This window comes from Engystomops pustulosus, chromosome 5 (genome assembly GCF_040894005.1).
Source record: "Engystomops pustulosus chromosome 5, aEngPut4.maternal, whole genome shotgun sequence".
NCBI classification, from domain to species: Eukaryota; Metazoa; Chordata; class Amphibia; order Anura; family Leptodactylidae; genus Engystomops; species Engystomops pustulosus.
Window position 1 is genome coordinate 39,750,431 of NC_092415.1, and position 19,398 is coordinate 39,769,828.

At 41.4% G+C, this 19,398-nt stretch overlaps 1 long non-coding RNA gene across 1 annotated transcript; it reads left to right on the plus strand.

The window, feature by feature from the left end:
- Positions 1-3,256: 3,256 nt before the first annotated feature.
- Positions 3,257-19,036, plus strand: LOC140133989 (uncharacterized). The gene is made up of 3 exons (XR_011856014.1): positions 3,257-3,628; positions 6,216-6,350; positions 18,872-19,036. It is a non-coding gene; the product is annotated as an uncharacterized lncRNA (long non-coding RNA).
- The last annotated feature ends 362 nt before the right edge of the window (positions 19,037-19,398 follow it).

Consider the following 19,398-nt stretch of genomic DNA (forward strand, 5'->3'; position numbering starts at 1 on the left):
AGTAAGTGCTGCAATATGTAGCAAAGACTTATTGGCTATGGAGAGGGTTCAGCCCGTGAGCGCTCTCCATGCACCCCCAGCCGACACATGATGTAAAACACAATTAAAGGGTTACAATTGTAAAGTAAGGGGTTAAAATGATTGTGTAAACATCACTAAGGGATCAAAAATTGAGAACCTTTTTTCATTGGCTAACCCCTTAATGTATATTTTTTTTTAAATAAAATGGCATAAAAAAATCAAAATAAATATTTAACTAAATTGGTTTTACATGAAAACTTGACTCAGGCTATAGGCCATCTCTGATGACACATGTTTTTTAATTAAAACATTGTGCAATGTATGTTTCTTCCACCAGATGGAGATTCATTCACAAAGCACCATCTGGCTACACAGTCTCCATTGCTGACCTCCCTGCAGCTGTGAAATCTGTACTCATCGTGTTTTATGGGTAATCTGATATTGATAGTAGTAGTTTGACCAGAACTTTTGTACATTTCTTCCTACTTCCATTCCCCAGGATACGGTCCAGAATACACAGAACCGATTTAGCAACACTGGTGTAAGGTCTGAATGTAGCATACCGTAATATAAAATATGCAATAATTGTAAATTGAGTCATGCAAGAGACATATTTATTAAATCAACATTCTAAAAAGTAAAACATTAAAAAATAAAATGACCAAAATATAACTAAAACTACAATTATTGTGGCTTGTAGTTAATCTAACAGATGCTTTGCATTTTTAGGGCAACACTGTGATATTTATCATACAGCACAGACAATAGAAAAACATTATAGTCTCAGATGTCTATGTTATCGTAAAGAGCTGAAGAAAAGGAAGATAAATGGTAATACCGTCTGTTGACACAGTTAAGTAAAAAGTCGCTCACCTGATGTAGTTATGCTAAGTGCATAACTACTTTGTAGGTATGTGTGTTGGGAAGTGTACTCCCTCCCTCCCCCAGGCAGGTCCTCTTCTATACTTCTATTCAGCTCCATGTCCCCGTGCGGTCCATCGCAGGGATCGTGATGTCAGCCGCTCGCTGACATTCTACTATGTGCGCCGGCATCGGCACACAGTATGATTTCAGCGAGTGGCTGACATCATGGTGCCTGCAATGGACTGTGGGAGGACATGGAGCCAATGCCGGAGCATCGCTGTAAAGAAGAGGACCTGCCAGGGGCATCGGAAGGTGAGTACACTGTTTGTTTTTTTCCTACAGATATTATATTTGGGGCAGGGGCTGCATGCTTTATACTAGGGGGCTGGCAGGCAATATACTACAGGGGGGTGTCAGTCTATATACTACAGGGGCTGAAAGGCTATATACTACAGGGGCTGGCAGGCTATATACTACAGTGGGCTGGTGGCTATATACTACAGGGGCTGGCAGGCTATATGCTACAGGGGGCTGGCATACTATATATTACAGGGGCTGGCAGGCTATATACTCCAGGGGGCTGGTAGTCTATATACTCCAGGGGGCTGGCAGGATATATACAACAGGGGCTGGCAGCCTATATACTACATGGGTTGGCAGGCTATATACTACAGGGGGCTATATACTGGAGAGGCTGTGACCAATGAATTTCCCACCCTCGGCTTATACTCGAGTAAATAGGTTTTTCCAGTTTTTTGTTTTAAAATTAGGGTTCTCGGCTTATACTCAGGTCGGCTTATACTCGAGTACATACAGTAATCAAAACATAAGTCATATACCAAAATGTATTAATCTATTATTATTAATATAATGATATCTATTAAGTTTGAGTAGTATTTACAACAAGGTGTATAAGTCCATCTTTCCTTTCATATACCATGTAGAGTCTATACTGCCTGGAAGTAAAGTGCCGAAAGAGCAAAACAGATCATTGTTCTGGATCATACCATTTATCAGAACTCTGCTTCACTTTTACTACTACTATAAAGTGCAAAGCACTAAAGTCAACAGTTTAATTAGTATTTGTAAATGTGCTTTCCCCCTCCGGGACATAAAAAGTTAGATTTACAGAAACACACATCTGCTGCTTCACGTTTCCCTATAAAACTCAATTATTTTGACTGCTGTTTCCGAGAATTTAAGGTTGCAAGTGATGAACCAAGGTTAAGGGACAAAGACATTTCCCAAATCTGGAAAGGAATAATTCAGTTCTCTTCTACCTACTTTCACCTCCAATATGGGTATGATCAATTCCAGGAAAAATAAACTTTATAGCCCCTGTATACCCAAAGAACCATTAGACTTTTATTGAAATAAGCTAATATTAGTCAGATCTGTGTGGCTAATCCTAGGAAATATTCTCAATGTTCAAATTATCCCTAGGAATAAATAACACTATAAACTGTAAAAGGAAATCTACCATCAAACTCAAGCATGATAAACCAGGGACACTTACTCATAGATCCAGGCACCGTGACTGTGGTAATATTCTTATATTTGTTATCCATGGTCTCCTTCCTTTTAAAATCAACTTTTAAGTTTATGCCAAAAGGGCTCTGGGGAGGAGCTACCGGCCCCTCCATGCTGTAGCTTTACAGGCGGTTACATTGCTTCAGCCTCTCCCTGCTCCCTTGCAATCAAAGGGAGGGGGAAGTGCATGTTGCACACTTTAACAGTCTGTGAAGCAACAACAAGGAGGAGCACTGGTAATGCCCCTCAGAGCTTGTGTTGATTCATTATTATAAAAGTTGATTTTAGAAGGAAGGAAGTCATGGATAACAAATATAAAATGTTTTCCAGTCATGGTGCCTGGATCTATGAGTAAGTGCTCCTAGTTTATCATGATGGATTTTAAGAGAAAATTTTGAAGGAAGCATCAAGTTATCATGCTTTAAAATTCTCTATAGTTCCTCTTGTATATCAATTTGTTTCCACGGTAAGAGACTGATCGAATAGTTATATAGCCTTTCCTCTGTCTCTAAATATTACAATCAAAATGTAGGAAACAAATGTAAATTGCTCTAACTATTGACTTACCTAAACATTGCCATGTATAGTTTTGTTGGAAATCATACAACTCAATAATCTTCAAAAAAGGTTAAAATCTTTTACAATCCAATGATTGGGGAAGGTCTCATTTCACACATTCTTGAAAATTTAAAGTTAGAGAGAAATGAAGGACATCGGGGAGTCCAATAGCAGCCATGTGAGCCTTGTCTACGGTAATGTGCTTTAGTCGGTGACTTCACAATGACTTCACAATGACATGACCATTAATATTCTTGCCATTACTTCTGTGGATGTATGCAGGTCATTCAGTTAGGGCAGTGCCAGTCATTGTACGGCCCACGGGGCACAATTGGTCCATAAAGTATCTTGCGGTGTCCCGCTGACCTCCTGACATGGTCGTGGTTGTATCTCCTGTGACCACAATTGTGATTGGCGGTCATGCCGGGGGGAGTGTGGCCCATGGTAGCACACAAGCCAGATGATGGACCAGGAGTAGGGCTCCTCGTGTGCTGCTGCCACTGACTGTAGCTAGTAATAACTAGTGTAGTTCCCTGCTCTACCACTATGCACAGCACAACTTCCAGCACCGGCAGCACAGTCACTACGTCGTTGGCACTGGTCGCCTTACTGCAGGGTAGAAGATATCCGCTGCCACCGGAGGACCAGAGGAAAGGTGAGTACATAATGAGAGCGGGCATTATGAAAGGGGGCAGAATCAGAAGGCATATTAAATGGGGTCATAATCAGAAGGAGCATTATAAATGGGGGCATCATAAAAGAGTTAAGTGTATTCATCTGGTCACAAAACAATTTGTAATGTGGCCCTATGGGAAATTAATTGCCCAACCCATGGGTCAGGGAATGATTCAGTAGAACAGCAGAACACCACTGACTACTCTGATGTAACCTGGGGTTCTCCTTAGGTTCTCCATCAAACTCATGGGATTTAATGTGCATCTCTATAACAAATTCTTCAATTTCATCAAAGGTTTACAGGTTTAATACACTTTAATAGTTTCATGATCGCATCACCCTTAGACTGCTCATAAGTGTGAACTTTAGACTTTTTGGTTTGAAAAGCAAAACAACATGATTTTGTTACATCAACGAAAAATGACATGTTTGAAAATAATAAAAAGTATGATCTGGCAGAGAAAACAATTTATGAGGGAAAAGGTTTTGCTCTTTAGACATTGAGTGAAAGTATGGCAGCTCGCCTTCCTTTCATCAAACTGGTATGTATTACACTGCCTGTAATGAACAACAACTCGCACATAAACTCAGCTGTTGAGCTTTTCCTCATTATTACAGTATATCGTAACCACAATAAAAATCTTATAAAGAGAACCATTCTTGTATTTAAAAACTGTGGTCTGGAAATTGGAGACATTGGGGCACATTTACTTACCCGTCCCTGCGCGATCCCAGGGGTGCATTCCCCAACGAGAATGCGCAGCTTCCCTACCGGCGTGCGCCCGATATTGTGCATCTGTCCCTTCCCCGCTCAGGTCCGCCGGAGTTCACCTTCTTCTTCCTGATGCACGTAAGTGCTTGGCTTGCGACACAACTTAAATGTTAAATCCCACGCTCAGTCCGCATCAGTCGGATCGTCCAATGGCCCTTCCACCCGATTTGTGCCGCATGAAAGCCGATCGCGTGCGTCAAAATCCCTATTTCATCGGAAATCGGTGGAATATCCGTTGATAGTGTGGTCTGCGGACCCTTAGTAAATGAGCCCCATTAAGCAGACAATTCTACAAACATCCCAAAAGGAGATCAAGAATAAACAACTCCGTGGATACAATATGAACAGCCAATCTCTATCCAAAATTATTCCAATGCATTCGCACAGGTGTAAGTTTAAGAAGGAAGTTATATAACATTATACATTCTATAAATTATGATTCTAACTGTATATTTTTGAGAGTTTAAGAAAAATTGTTGACTCTGCACATCTGGCTGTATACATTAAAGATTTTATAGCTTAGATCATTGGCAGTATGACAACAGCAGATGTATGGAAAGCGTTCAAGAAAAGATGTGTTTATTCACCCTCATTGCGCCAGTAAAAAGAGTTTTAGCAAAATGTTAAACAGGAAATGTTTCTTTTTGCATTATGTTTATTTGATCTGTAACCTGAATTTCTTTTAAAGCATTTAGATAGTAAGTAAATTCTTTAGCCAACCAAATGCTATGGGACACATTTATGGTCACTTCAATTTGTTACTTGCTCGCTAAGGACCTACAAGGACTTGGGACCCTGATCACACCTAAAATGACATAAATTACCTCCAAAAGCAAGTGCCACCCCCAATAGTGGGATAATTCGTTCCTCACCCTTAGTCTTTCCAGAATCAATAGTTCCTGGAGGTCACTCTATGGGATGCATGTTGAGGAGCTATTAAGAAATTCCCAACCCCCTTAAAAAACTAGTTTGGACCTATATTTTAAAAAGTGATCCTAGAAGAAGTTTTGGAACTGGGAGTTTCCTCTCATAATGATAGATGTGCACCGAGGAACCCAATGAGTTAGAATAGTAGGGTAGGTTATCTTTGCTTGTCCCATATCTACCTGCAAAGCATTGAATCTCTCAGACCTAAGTGGGAATAGATGGATTAATCTCCAGCTGGGATTGTTCCACATGACTACGTATATATTGCCAAAGTTCTTTCCAGGCAAAAGTCCTTTTACATGTAAGGTCTCAGTCACTGAGGTGTTATGGGGGTATTGATCTGGTTTCATGATTTGTGGCCAGATCCCAGCCCCCATAGACTTCTATGGCTCCCGGTCATGATGCATTGAACGCACAGTTTGTCACCGAGTCAGGCGGCCAAGCCGCAAAATATAGGCCTCATCCTATATATATTAACAGAAACGTTTACAGAATTTATATATATATATATATATATATATAATGATACAACATTTAATGCAACATTTAAGATACAAATTCTTAAAAACAATGTAACAATGCATATACTAGTTTCTCCTACAGTATGTTATATGACAGAAATATAAAAAATAAAATGTAATTTACAACAGCGACCCAACATATGTGGACCGACCCAATTTAAGAGGCTATTTGGATAATACAACAAAGATTAAGATAACTATTCTATTCTAAGAACGTCCACTAAGAATTCTGAGGACATTCCTATCACGGAATACATGAACTACATATGCGGTTTATAAATGCTACAAAAGAGTAACTCTATTATGATCCGAGCATAACATTTCTTCTATTATGCATGCGCACACAGATGGACTACAGCGGAGTCGTTTTGGGACAAAGGAGGCACAGCTCCCATGTGCAACTACTCAATAACAACCCCGAGATCCTCACAACACAATGCGATCAGAGAAAAGTCACAAAAGAAAATAGATTCTTCATAACTGTGAGTTCTCTTAAAAGCATCAAACTATCTGTTGTATCACCATCGTATAACAGTAATAGTAGGTATGCTAATATCTAGACTCAGCATCAGACCCAATATATATATATATTACATTGACTGTGATATGCTGTTCGATTAACTGCCTATATCTAAAGTAGGGTCCTACATTCTGATACCACAATCCTCCTGGATATTCATCCACTGCAAGTTTTATATTTTGGGACTATATAGAGTACTCTACGCAGAATAAACGAAATGTGGAGTCCTCGTTCACAGGATACGTGCGCAATCTGAATATAGGCAGCCTTTCTCGTGGGAGAAGTGACAAGATTTGTATTTAATGTGGTGGTGCTCAAAGGATTGTCCATATACAGTTATCTTCAAAGATTAGCAAAGTAGAAAAGAAGAAAAGTTGGCACTCACCAATTCTTTAAAAATTCTTCTTTATTTATCCATCTTAAAAATTGGCTTACACAACAGGAGAGAGAGTAGATGATAGGGTTTCTTTTATAGGGATGAGTCTTTTTGCGCTAGTCCTAGCGCTTCATCTTGCCAAGATGCAAGATGAAGCACTAGGACTAGCGCGATAGGACTCGTGCCTGTAAACGCATGCCTATAACCAACTCTCTCTACACAGAATAATTGGTCACACATTTTTACATATTGTGGGGCCGAACGAAAACCCGACGGATTCGGAAAAACCGCCGCATTTAAAAAAAAAAATGTGTCGCAAAAATTGCACTTACCTTCACTCAGCCCGGTTCGGTGTATTCCAGTGCGTTCCGATGCTCTTCAGCGCAGCCACCTGGTGGACGTCGGAGGAACTACCTTAATAAATCCCGGCCGGACCCGAATCCAGCGCAGAGAACGCGCCGCTTGATCGCGAATGGGCCGGGTAAGTAAATCTGCCCCATTGTGGGAGAAAGTAGTATATGTATTCTAAAGATGTTTTTAAATATGGTGTAAATTGCATTGTTTTTATACATTTTTATCTTGTTATTAAATACTGTATCATTATTAAATGTATCGTTTTATACATATATATATACCGTATATATAATTCTGTAAACCTCTCTGCTAGTGCCCACATCTCTTTTCTTTTAAATAATATTTTTTTAACCCTTGGTGTTAAGGGTAGGTGGGAGCACAGCACATTAGTTAGGTAAAACTAAGAAGTGCCACTAAATACCAAATATTTCCTATAATTTGGCAGATTTGTGGAGCAGTCACCTGTCTATATATGGAGAGAGGAGGTGTAATGAGTACTACCCCCTCCTCCTCCTGAGCCTGTGTTCTCCCGGGATCCGATCCGGGCAGGCATGCGGCCGTCTGAATGAGCCCTAACTGAAATAAATCTGCTGCACAGGCTTTCAACCTTTTCAACCTTTTGTTTTTTCTCAGCTCCAATCCTTTTAATAATAAAAATAAAATATTTAATTTTTATTCATTACTTGTTAGGCAGAATAAAGTGAGCTCATTTAATTCAAGCATAACAATTTTTCTTTTCTACAAAATGGAACGGGACATACGAAAATGTTTCAGAAATAGCAATACTTTCATGTTGAGCTTGTTTTTTACGCACAATACAAAATTAAATTATAAAAAAATCTCTTTAAAAATAAATTCCTCTGAACACTAATGTTTTTTCTTAGCTTTTTTATTTACATTTTTGTTGATGCCATAATTGTTTGATTCCATTTTTGATGGGAAATTAAGAGCTAAAAGCTATGGAATAGGCTACTTAAAGGGCACCTACCACCACAAATCTACCTATAAAGGTAGATTGGGTGGTAGGTGGATCAATGGGACGTGAGGATAGCCTTTTTAAGGGCTAATCCTCACGTCCCTGCACTTTTTTGATAACTTTTATTAGATATTTATTCAAATTTACTTATGCGGCTACTGGGGCGTGGAGTAGCCGCATATGAGATTACACGAGGCGGCTACTCCACGCCCTCGTCCGGCGATCCTGCCGTCTGCGCATGCGCAGAAGAGCAGGCCCGCGCCTGCGCGGTCACTGCTCCGAAACAGGTGCGGGCCTGCTCTTCTGCGCATGCGCAGACGGCAGGATCGCCGGACGAGGGCGCGCAGCTACGCGGAGCTGCGCGCCGAAGATGGGTGAGTAGGAGGGGTAAAGTGGCTACCGGGGCGTGGAGTAGCCGCCTCGTGTAATCTCATATGCGGCTACTCCACGCCCCAGTAGCCGCATAAGTAAATTTAAATAAATATCTAATAAAAGTTATCAAAAAAGTGCAGGGACGTGAGGATTAGCCCTTAAAAGGGCTATCCTCACGTCCCATTGATCCCCCTACCACCCAATCTACCTTTATAGGTAGATTTGTGGTGGTAGGTTCCCTTTAAGATTCTTAGAAAGCTATTTCTCCTGGAGGTTGATGTCCCTTTTTAAGACATTTACCCCATTTAGAAAGAAAGTACTTTATCTAAGATTATTGATTATTATATGGTTGTAAACTTTCTCTGGAAAGATGGCAAAATCATGCCATGTGAACAGGTCTCGTGCAGTCTTTTGCGAATTAAAAACACCTGGGTGCCAGAAAAAAACTATAAATGAGGTGACTGAATTAAAACTATACAAACATTTGGAGAAGATCTGGACATGCACACATTATATAATGATCTATTTCTCTGACCAAATTGCATGAGCCACTAACCACTGACCTCATTTTAGTGGGTCCAGATATTTCTCTCTCCAAATGTTGGTATAGTTTGAATTCTGTCTCCTCATCTATTTAGTTTTTTTCCTGATACCAGCACTCCATGGGGGGTCATTTACTAAGGGCCCGAATCACGTTTTTTCCGTCGGGTTACCCGAATATTACCATTTTGCACGATTTTCCATGAATTGCCCCGAGTTTTTGGCGCACGCGATCGGATTGTGGCGCCGGCATGCATGCAATGGAAATGGGGGGGGGCAACGGCCGTTGGGAAAACCCGATGGATTTGAAAAAAAACGCTGTATTTTAGAAAAAAAAGTGTCGCTTGACACGCACTTACCTGCACCCAGGCTAGCTTGGTGAACTTCAGTGAACTCTGACGGACTTCAGCGCAGCAGCGACACCTGGTGGACATCGGGGGGACTACCTTAGTGAATCGCCGGGAGACACGAATCAGTGTCAGAGAACCCTTCGCTGGATCCCGAATGGACCGGGTAAGTAAATCTGCCCCATGTGTTTTTAATTTGCAGCAGACTGTATATAGTGGCCGCCTATTTGTTCTCAGCCAGTTTCTGAGACAACATGGAATAGGGAGCATTCAAGACCAATTCACACGGTGCGGTACTGCATGGTGTTCACTGTTTCTGTGGTGCGGTGCTGGTGGGGACCAGGGGCCCAGAGCCATGGTGGCTTAGTTCGCCAGTATTGGTGCTGGGGGGCTGCTGAGTCTTGGTATCTTTGGGCGTCATTTGATGTGTTATCTAATAGTGCAGGAACTTACTAAAACAAGGTTAGTGGTTTTATGCAATATGATCAAAATGTAACTAAGAACCTCAAGTTAATTTTGTTAATGTAGCCTTGCGGGAATAAATCATTGTATAATGTGTCGATGTGCGGTCCAGATCTTCCTCTCTCCAAATGTTACAATACCACATACTACCGATGGTCAGGGGTAAGGCTATTAAAGATATAAACACCAATGTTTTTCAATGCCTATATATCTCCTTTAAATAAATGCCAAAAATTATGTGTAATGGACCTGGCCATTGCCCTAAGCTTCATAGTTGGTACAAGTATAGTTCAGAACTGGGTCACCATCCACATCATTTTCATGCAAATTTTTAGAAAGCCACGTTCATGTTTGCTCTGTGCATTTCAAAGTTGCTGCCAAAAGTTTTAAGAGGAAATAAAGTGTGACTCAAGTTACTGAATGTCAGGTTGTTCTGTTAAATAATTCCCATATAGAACAATAAAAACCTCCTTGAACAGATGTAGGATTTTAAGATAAGTTTTTATTTATTTTAAGTTAAATCTGTTGAACAGTCGGTCAAAGAGTTTTAGACTTGATAATTCAGAAGTTTTTACAGTTTGCATGAATTACAGGATTATAATGCTTTGTTTTTCAGGGATTACAACATTTATAGAACTATAAATTAGTTCATCCCAAAATGTAGTCATCATTTACTCATCCCCCAAAAATATGTATTTGACTTGCTTTACACTCTGACCCAATGGGCCAGATTTATCAAAATGAAGTTTTCCTCTGGATCGTGTATTGTGTGACAAATTCATGATTTGTGGCGACTGTGGCGTGTGCAACACAAATTTTTCTCGGAAACTTTATAAATACATCCATTTAGTCCAAGGGACAAACAGATAAAGACAAAAAAGCTGAATGGGTCAAAACCAAGCTGTGAAGGCAAGAGTCAAATAACTAGAGAGAGGTCAAGTAAACAAAGCAGAGGTCTATACACAGAATAGCAAATTATTAACTCAGAAATAAATCAGAAAAAGGGATAAGGTATGAGAAGACTAGTAGAACCATCAAGGTATAATGGGACTATGTAGGTATATAAAGAAATTCCTGGACTCAACCCCCAGCAGCTGACTGGATCGGGCATCTATCACTCTGGTAACCCTTGATGGACAGGGCTGGGTTGCAGAGGGGCTGGGTGTATTTCAATCAGTCCCAAACAGCAGCAACATAGCATCAGTCTACACACATAAAACACTGAAGGGAATTAGCACCTTCTAAGCCGCCTTCCGCGGACAGAAGATCATGTTGGCACAGATATTACAACACAACTTCACTTGTGTTACATGTATTTGCACAAGTGATCTTAAATTCCTTTTCACCTGAAGAATTCACTAAAGTTTCTACATGGATGATATTCGGGCATGCCACAACTGCCGCATTGCTTGTACCCCTACTTTGGACGCTTGTTGTAGATGAATGTTTGAGTAACTCATTTTTTTATGGTGACTTTTAACAACACAATCTCTTAGATTTTTAGCTTTACGTGTGGCAATACCAGGGTTTGCGGGAAAGTATTTGGCAAGTGATGAATCTGCCTACAGTATACGCCAATATCATTCAATTATGCCCTTCATGTGTTTCCATTGTGAGTGATAGTCCATGGCAGATCTCATCTGTGGTACGTTCTTTGTTTTGGGTTAAAGATATAATAGTTCCAGTGTTGGTGTTGACTTTGACCATGCATTTACTTTTCTCACTGATCGAATATGTGTCTTTATTCATGTGCCCGGAGTTCAAAAGCCTTATATAGAAGAACAGATTCTTCTCCTACATAAGTATTGGCCAGTTGGTACCGCATTGATAGACGCATTGGGGTGCGAGGAGGATTTGTGTAAAAGTTTGCTGAATTTTCTGGCTTTAGGCTTTTCTGCTTATTGAGACCATACTTGACCATCCAGTGTACATGAGGTACCAACTGCAAGTATGTGTGTGGCATGAATATAGTTTCTGGATTTTTGGACTTGATAAATCTATCTATGTTGACTGCTGACCCATATTTTAAGTCACCTTTTGGTGAGCCTAAGGTGCTTGAAAAACTGCAAATTTTTGGAGCTCCGATTGTACCAAAACCTGACATGAACTGAGTTAGAATACGTGGACCTTTATCATTTCACTTTTTTATGTTCACATTGGAGTTATTAATGTTTTGTTTCAGGACTCAGTGTTTGTTTTCCCTGATTATACCTTTTAATTATCACAAATCCTCTAAGACATAGTTTATTATTTTAACAGATTTCAACAATTACATTATGCACTTTCATAATTTCAAGCACTGAAATTTTGAGTACAGAACAAAACATATGATGTCACATTGTTCTGGAACAACTCTACTGGAAGTTGCCAGATAAGTATGAAATAAAACAGCTATTATCAGAGCAAACAGAGCAAAAGGATAATTACTAGTGCCAATATCTAATTATTGTCACATAAGGTCAACAATACATGACAAAACAAGTGCCTATTGTCTTATCAGTTGTCTTTTCTGTCCAAAATGCACACCTCAAAAAGGACATGTTTTGGTCAACATGGACACCTGTTTAGCAAGAGAAGTGTCAAAGGTCTGGAGGCTCTTTACCACTAAGCACACACACTTTGGCCCCTTTTTTCTTCTCTTTTTTTTATGTTTTAACAAAACTGTGCAAAGTGGCTTTATTTATTTTTGGTCCTAAGGCAGTGGTGGCGAACCTATGGCACTGGCACTCAGAGCCCTTTCTGTGGGCACTCAGGCCATTACCAGAGAGGACTCCATTTATCTTCCTGCAGTCCCAGACAGCCCAGGACTTGCTATGCACAGCGCTATTTTAAATTTACAGTGCTACCTGGGACTCCTGGAGAGGTGGGAAGGGGCGGACAGATCTGGATTATCATAGTAGCTCCTGCCCTTACAATTCTTCCTGTTTATGGGACCCTGTGCTGTGTTGGCACTTTGCAATAAATAATTGGGTCATGGTTTGGTAGTTTGGGCGCCCGGTCACTAAAAGGTTCGCCATCACTGTCCTAAGGGAACCTGTCAGCAGAAATTGACACAATAAACCCCCTGCCAGTATGTTTTCAAGCAGATTAACACTTTTCAGCTCATGTTTCTGTCATGGCCCAGCTGTCTTTGTTTCAGAATCAAGGCAGTTTCTAGGTAATTTGTTATACAGGGTGAATCTCAAAAAATCCCCCCATGAGCTTATTAAAATATATACAATGCTACCCGATCTTTAGCATACACAATCCCCCACAAATGAAAAATGTTCATTTATATATGAGTTGTAGTGTATGCCGCACTTTCCCACTAAGTTACCTTAGACATTACCCCCAAATTAATTCTAACATATACAGTGGCCCCCCTTTTATTAAGATGTACAGTGTATATCAAATTGTAGCTGTCATAATTATTATGGCAATTTACACATATAATTCACCAAAACAAAGCTTAGTACCTTAATACAGCACCAGTATGGAGTTAAATACATAAGTACAATACTACAACCGTTTCTGTATAAACAGAAACATAGCACCAGGACCAATTCCCAGTCACACTGCATCCCAGTATATAGGTATTCAGCTCTCGCCCACCCAATATAAAGGTAGCCAGGACACCGGAGCCCCCCCCCCCCCCAGTATATAGATAGCCAGCACACTGCCGATCATCCCAATAAGTAGGTAGCCATCACACTGCAGCCCCCCCCCCCCCCCAGCATATAGGAAACCAACACACTGGAGCCCCCCAGCATATAGAGAACCAGCACACTGGAGCCCCCCCCAGTATATAGTTAGCCCCAGCACACTGCAGCCCCCCTGTATATAGGTAGCTCAAGCACAATGCAGCCCCCACAGTATATAGGTTGCCCCAGCACACTGCAGCCAACCCCTCCAGTATATAGGTAGTCCCAGCACACTGCAGCCACCCCCCAGTATATCAGTAGCCCCAGCACAATGCAGGCTCCCCAAGTATATAGATAACCCCAGCACACTACAGCCACCACCTAGTATATAGGTAGCTCCAGCACACTGCAGTCACCCCCTTTAGTATATAAATAGCCCCAGCACAATGCAGCCCACCCAATTATATAGGTAACCCCAGTACACTACATCCACCCCCCAGTATATCAGTAGTCCCAGCACAATGCAGGCTCCCCAAGTATATAGATAACCCCAGCACACTACAGCCACCACCCAGTATAGAGGTAGCACCAGCATCCTACAGCCTCAACTCCAGTATATAGGTAGCTCCAGCAAACTGCAGTCACCCCTTTAGTATATAGGTAGCCCCAGCACACTGCAGTCACCCCTCCAGTACATAGGGAGCCCTAATACATGGCAGTCACCCTCCTAATATATAGGTACCCCCAGCACACTGCTGTCATCCTCCCCCCTTTTTAGTATACAGGTAGGACCAGTGCACTGCTCCCAGCACATTTTTTAAAAAGTACCTTCCGGTGATGTCATAGTGACAATAGCTGGATCCCGCAACTGCAGAAGATAGAGAAGAAGCTGCAGGGGGAGCCAGAAGGAGAGCATTTTTTTTTTACTGGGAGCAGTGGGCGGATGCAGATACCCCTTGTTTCTTCCACCAGGTTACACCCAGGGCAGTGGAAGAAACACACCTGTTCAGAATGTCCTCTCTACTCTGATTGTTGACCCACCATCCAGGGACTTCACTTACATTCCTTGACTCTCCTGAAGTTTAGTTGTTGATGTCAATCTGTGGTAGAGAGAACTTGACTTCAGTGCCCAACTCTCCATCTCCTTTTTCTTTATAGAAAAAATTTAAATCTTACTTCAAAATTGATTTTCTGTATGATACCACCACACTAGGCCACGAAAGAATTTTAGCATGATCTGGAAGATGTTAATCTATTTGATAATATACTGTTTGTGATTTACTGGGGCAGATTTACTAACCCAGTCCTGTCGCGATCCCTCGGTGCGTTGTCCGACGATGAATTCGGGCCGTCCGCGATTCAATAAGGTCATGCGTCCAATTTCCTGCATGTGTCGCTTCCGCGCTGAGGTCCGTCGGAGTTCACCTTCTTCTTCCTGGTGCATGTGAGTGCTTGATCTTGCGACACAATTCCGTTTTTAAATTTCGCGGTTTGTCCGACGGCCTTCCCCCCCGATTTCTGCCGCGTGCAAGCCGGTGCATCCCTGGGCAATTCGGCACAAAACAGAAATCATCGGGAAACCCGACGAAAATGCGTTCCGTGGACCCTTAGTAAATGAGCCCCATTATCTCAATTTATGCTGACAGGTTTGGTGACTTATCATCAAGCATGTGTGCCACCTTTCTGCGCTGTACACAGGGAAAAGATAGAGCATGCTCTATCCTTCCCTGTGTGTGCGGACGTGCGGCGCTGTTTTCTGAGTAGCGCTCACGCCTCCTTCTCTCCTGCATGCCGCGGTATGCCCCCTCGGCCTTAGTCTACTTGTGTGTGAATGCAAGCTTAGGCCTCAAACATCCAATGATGAGCTTTGATGTTCAAGTTTAATAGGAGATGGACTCAATCACAGCTTTACTTTTATGGGGCCTTTTCTAGTTATTCCACTTACAAATAACCTAAAATTGTCTCCTTAGAACCAAGTTGCTGTAAACATTTACCAGTAGGCACCTGAGAATATAACAGAAATGAAATTAAAACTCTGAATAGAATCAATGAAAATGTGCATTGCAAGAGGCTCATGGAAAAAAGCTCATGGCTCTTCAAACCTTAAACCAGGCTGATCAGAAGTTCTAGCTCCGCAGCTCTAATCTTTCCCAAATGTTCTGGCATATAGACAGTAATTTATTTTAAAGTATCAGTTCAAATGGACTGTTTATCTAGCGTTCTCCTTCACTCAGTGTTCTGCGGGAAGTTATATTATTGTGTTGAATTATATAGTTGTCTTTGTTAATTTTCTAAGTGTGTTAACTTTTCCATGATACATGAGATCTGTGGAGAATTATTGTTACAGGGCACTATTTGCAGTGTGTGATTAATTAAGGCTTACTTTTTATAAGGGGAAGAATTACACTTTAGCCTAGCCATAGGATATTATATCTTTTCTGAGACTCAATGTATTTTACATTTAAAGGGAACCTGCAATTCAAATTAACCCACTCAAAATAAATACTTTATACTAAAATGTATTGCCCTTATCTCGAGAGGGTCCCTTTCCATGGCTGCAATGTTAAAAAGTCAGTTTGTAGACGTATATGCAAGTCACCTGATGTGAGTCCAATCCCAGTAAGTGAGACTCGCTGCCGCACCATGTTGCCAGTATTGAACTAGTATTTAGGGACCATTTGCCAATATTCAACTACAGGCATATACAGGCAGTCCCCGGGTTACATACAAGATAGGGTCTGGAGGTTTGTTCTTAAGTTGAATTTGTATGTAAGTCGAAACTGTATATTTTATAATGGAAGTTCTAGACAATTTTTTTTCTTTTGCCCCAGTGACAATTGGAGTTTCAAAATTTTTGGTGTAATTGGACCAAGAATTATCAATAAAGCTTCATCACAGACACCGTACAGCTGATCATTGCAGTCTGGGACTATAGTAAAGCATTCAGAAAGCTTCACCAGAGGTCACAGTGGGCAGAGGGGTCCGTCTGTAACTATGGGTTGTCTGTAAGTCGGGTGTCCTTAAGTAGGGGACCGCCTGTACTTCCTTTACAATCCCCCGACAGCAGTGCCAGGACTCCAACTCTATCTGTGTCTGGAGAGGGCACACATAAAGTTGAATAAAAGAATAGAGCAGAGACTTATCAGCTCTTTGCATCATCACTGTTTCCCTGTAGCTGGGATGCACAGGCACATGTCATCATCTGCCGGCATCACAGCATAGAGGAAGATGAGAAGAGGAAAGCTCTGGGCAACAGGGACAGGTGAGTATGTGGTGGTTATTTTTTTTTTTAATTCATTAGGAACAAGGAAAAGAGGACGAATGGGATGTAAGAGGTGGCCCACAATATGGGGGAGATATGAGAGGGGGCCCACATTATATGGAGTATGAGAGGGACCGAAATATAGGGCATATGAGAGCGTGCAACGATATAAGGGAGAGATGAAAGGGGACACAATATGAGGAGGAGATGAGGGGTCACAATATGAGGAAGAGATGAGAGGGTCCACAATATGAGGGAGAGATGAGAGGTGACGATATGAGGGGGATATGACAGGTGACAATATGAGGGGGAGATGAGTGGAGGCTACAGTATGAGGGGGAGATGAGGGACCACAGTATGAGGAGAAAATGAGAGGCCACAATATTACGGTTAGATGAGGGTCCACAATATGAGGGTAGGAGAGAGGTCACAATATGAGGGGAGATGAGAGAAGCCATTATATGAGGGGGAGATGAGAGGCCACATTTTAAAGGGGAGGTGAGAGATAGCAAAATGAGGGGGAGATAAGTGGCCACACTATGAGGGGAGGTGAGAGGTCACTATATGAGGGGGAGATGAAAGGCCACAATATGAGGGGGAGATGAGGGACCACAGTATGAAGAGAAAATGAGAGGATACAATATTAGGGAAACATGAGTGAAGCCACAATATAAGGAGAAGATGAGAGAAGCCACAATATGAGGAGGAGATGAGAGGGGCCACAATATGAGGAGGAGATGAGGGTACACAACATAAGGTGGAGATGAGGGGACACAATGTGAGTGGGAGATGATAGGCCACAATATGAGGGGTAGATGTGAGGAGGCCACAATATGAGGAGGACATGAGAGGTTTCACAATATGAAGGGATGATGAGCGGTCACAATATGAGGGGAAGATGAGAGGTCATAATATGAGGGGGAGATGAGAGGGTGTACAGTATGAGAGAGAGATGAGAGGTGACAATATGAAGGGGAGATGAGGGGGCACAATAGAAGTTCGCAGAGGGACTGATTGATTTCAATAGGTCCTACCTCATGCTGGATCTTACATCCATGTTTACAATATGCAGACATTCCATGAGGAGATTCTCCAGATGCGCCTAAAATGCATTTTAAAACATAATTCAATCGCATCTTGTGCACATGGTCTTAAACATGGTCTTAACATTTATTTACACAGTCCGCGGAGTTCACCTAAAGTGCATTGTCTGATGATAACGCACTGTGCCGCGATTTGCTAAGATCATGCGCCCGATACCGGAGTTCACCTTCTTCTTCGTGGTGCTTGTAAGTGCATTTTCTTGCCACAAAATTTGAAAGTTAAAACCTGCGCTCAGTCCGAATCAGTTGGATCGGACTGATCCAAATGTTAAAAGTTCATCGTAGGTCTACAGCAACAAAGGATGTGAGGCGTTCTATCAACTGACTTATCAGTGAGGTTTTTCCCAGGGTCTGTTTTGACAGCTTTTAGAGTTAAACTCTTTGAGATAGTTCTATAACTGTCTTTGGTGCTCCGTTTCATATTTAGTGAAGTGGCGTTGGCCTTTTAATAAATCTCTCTGGGATTCTTTTAAAATAATAGCAAGTAGAGTAAAATAATCGCAACAGCACTTTTTTGCAATTATTTTAAAAAATCGCACATCATAAATCTAACTTTGCAGGTCATTGCACTAGCAGTGGTTCTATTATTGATCCACCATTTCAGAGTGGCCGGAAAAAGCCCTTGTGATGTTTTTCGCTCCAAAAAATCACAAAAAACTTTTTGCGATTTTTTTTGCCACTTTTTTACGCCAAAAGTCAATGATAAATCTCCCAGTTGAGGAGAGGAAAATGGATTAATTTGTCGTTGTTAGGTGATCATTTTCTGTGTTCGGTTTGCAGCAATGGCTTTCGTTTAGGCATAGGCTGTCTGGTCCACTACTGTTTCATAAGGACTTATCTCAGGTGACGGTGTAGCAATTTAATGCAGTTTTGCATAAGTGTTGGGTTTCTTTAGGATTGGCTAACAAGAAGATTTCTTTACATTCTTTCTGAATTGGTGCGGAAACCGAGCCAGCTTGTCTTGGCTTGAGTGATGCGGTAATTAGAAGAATTGGTAGTTGGGAGCCTGGTCATTTTAAATTATAAGTAAGGTCTAATTAATTAAAACCCAATTGATATTTTGTTTTTTAGGTTTTCGGTTCGTTGTTTGGATCTTGGGCCATTGGGTGTCAGTACCAGCGTTAAGAAGAATCCGGTGTTGAAAGCCCCACCCAGCCTAAAATTTGCATCAAAATTTTATACTTTTGCAATGCTTATTGGTGGGGGGTTTGTCTCCCTCATGCTAGGGAGACCAAGTCATGTAATTATTCTGTTTTACTTATGAATTGATGATTAAAATTTAATTAATTACTTTCTTTGTTACCCAATAATAAAGCATGTGTGCATGTGAGTCTGCATGTGTCTGTTGCTATCTGTGCATGTATGCATGCATCCAGTGGTGTAACTTAGGAGGTTGTGACTTTGACCAAGGTCCAGAGATAAGAGGGAGTCCATTACGAGAAGGTATGTACGTGCACAGAAGTGTAGTCCCCGCTACTGCATGGGATGCCGCATGGAGAAGAGGAAGCCAGGCACAGGGGGTAAGTACTGAGTTTATTTTTTTTTATACGATGGAGCCCTGTGACTGCTAATTTATAATTTATTATTAAGGGAAGGTT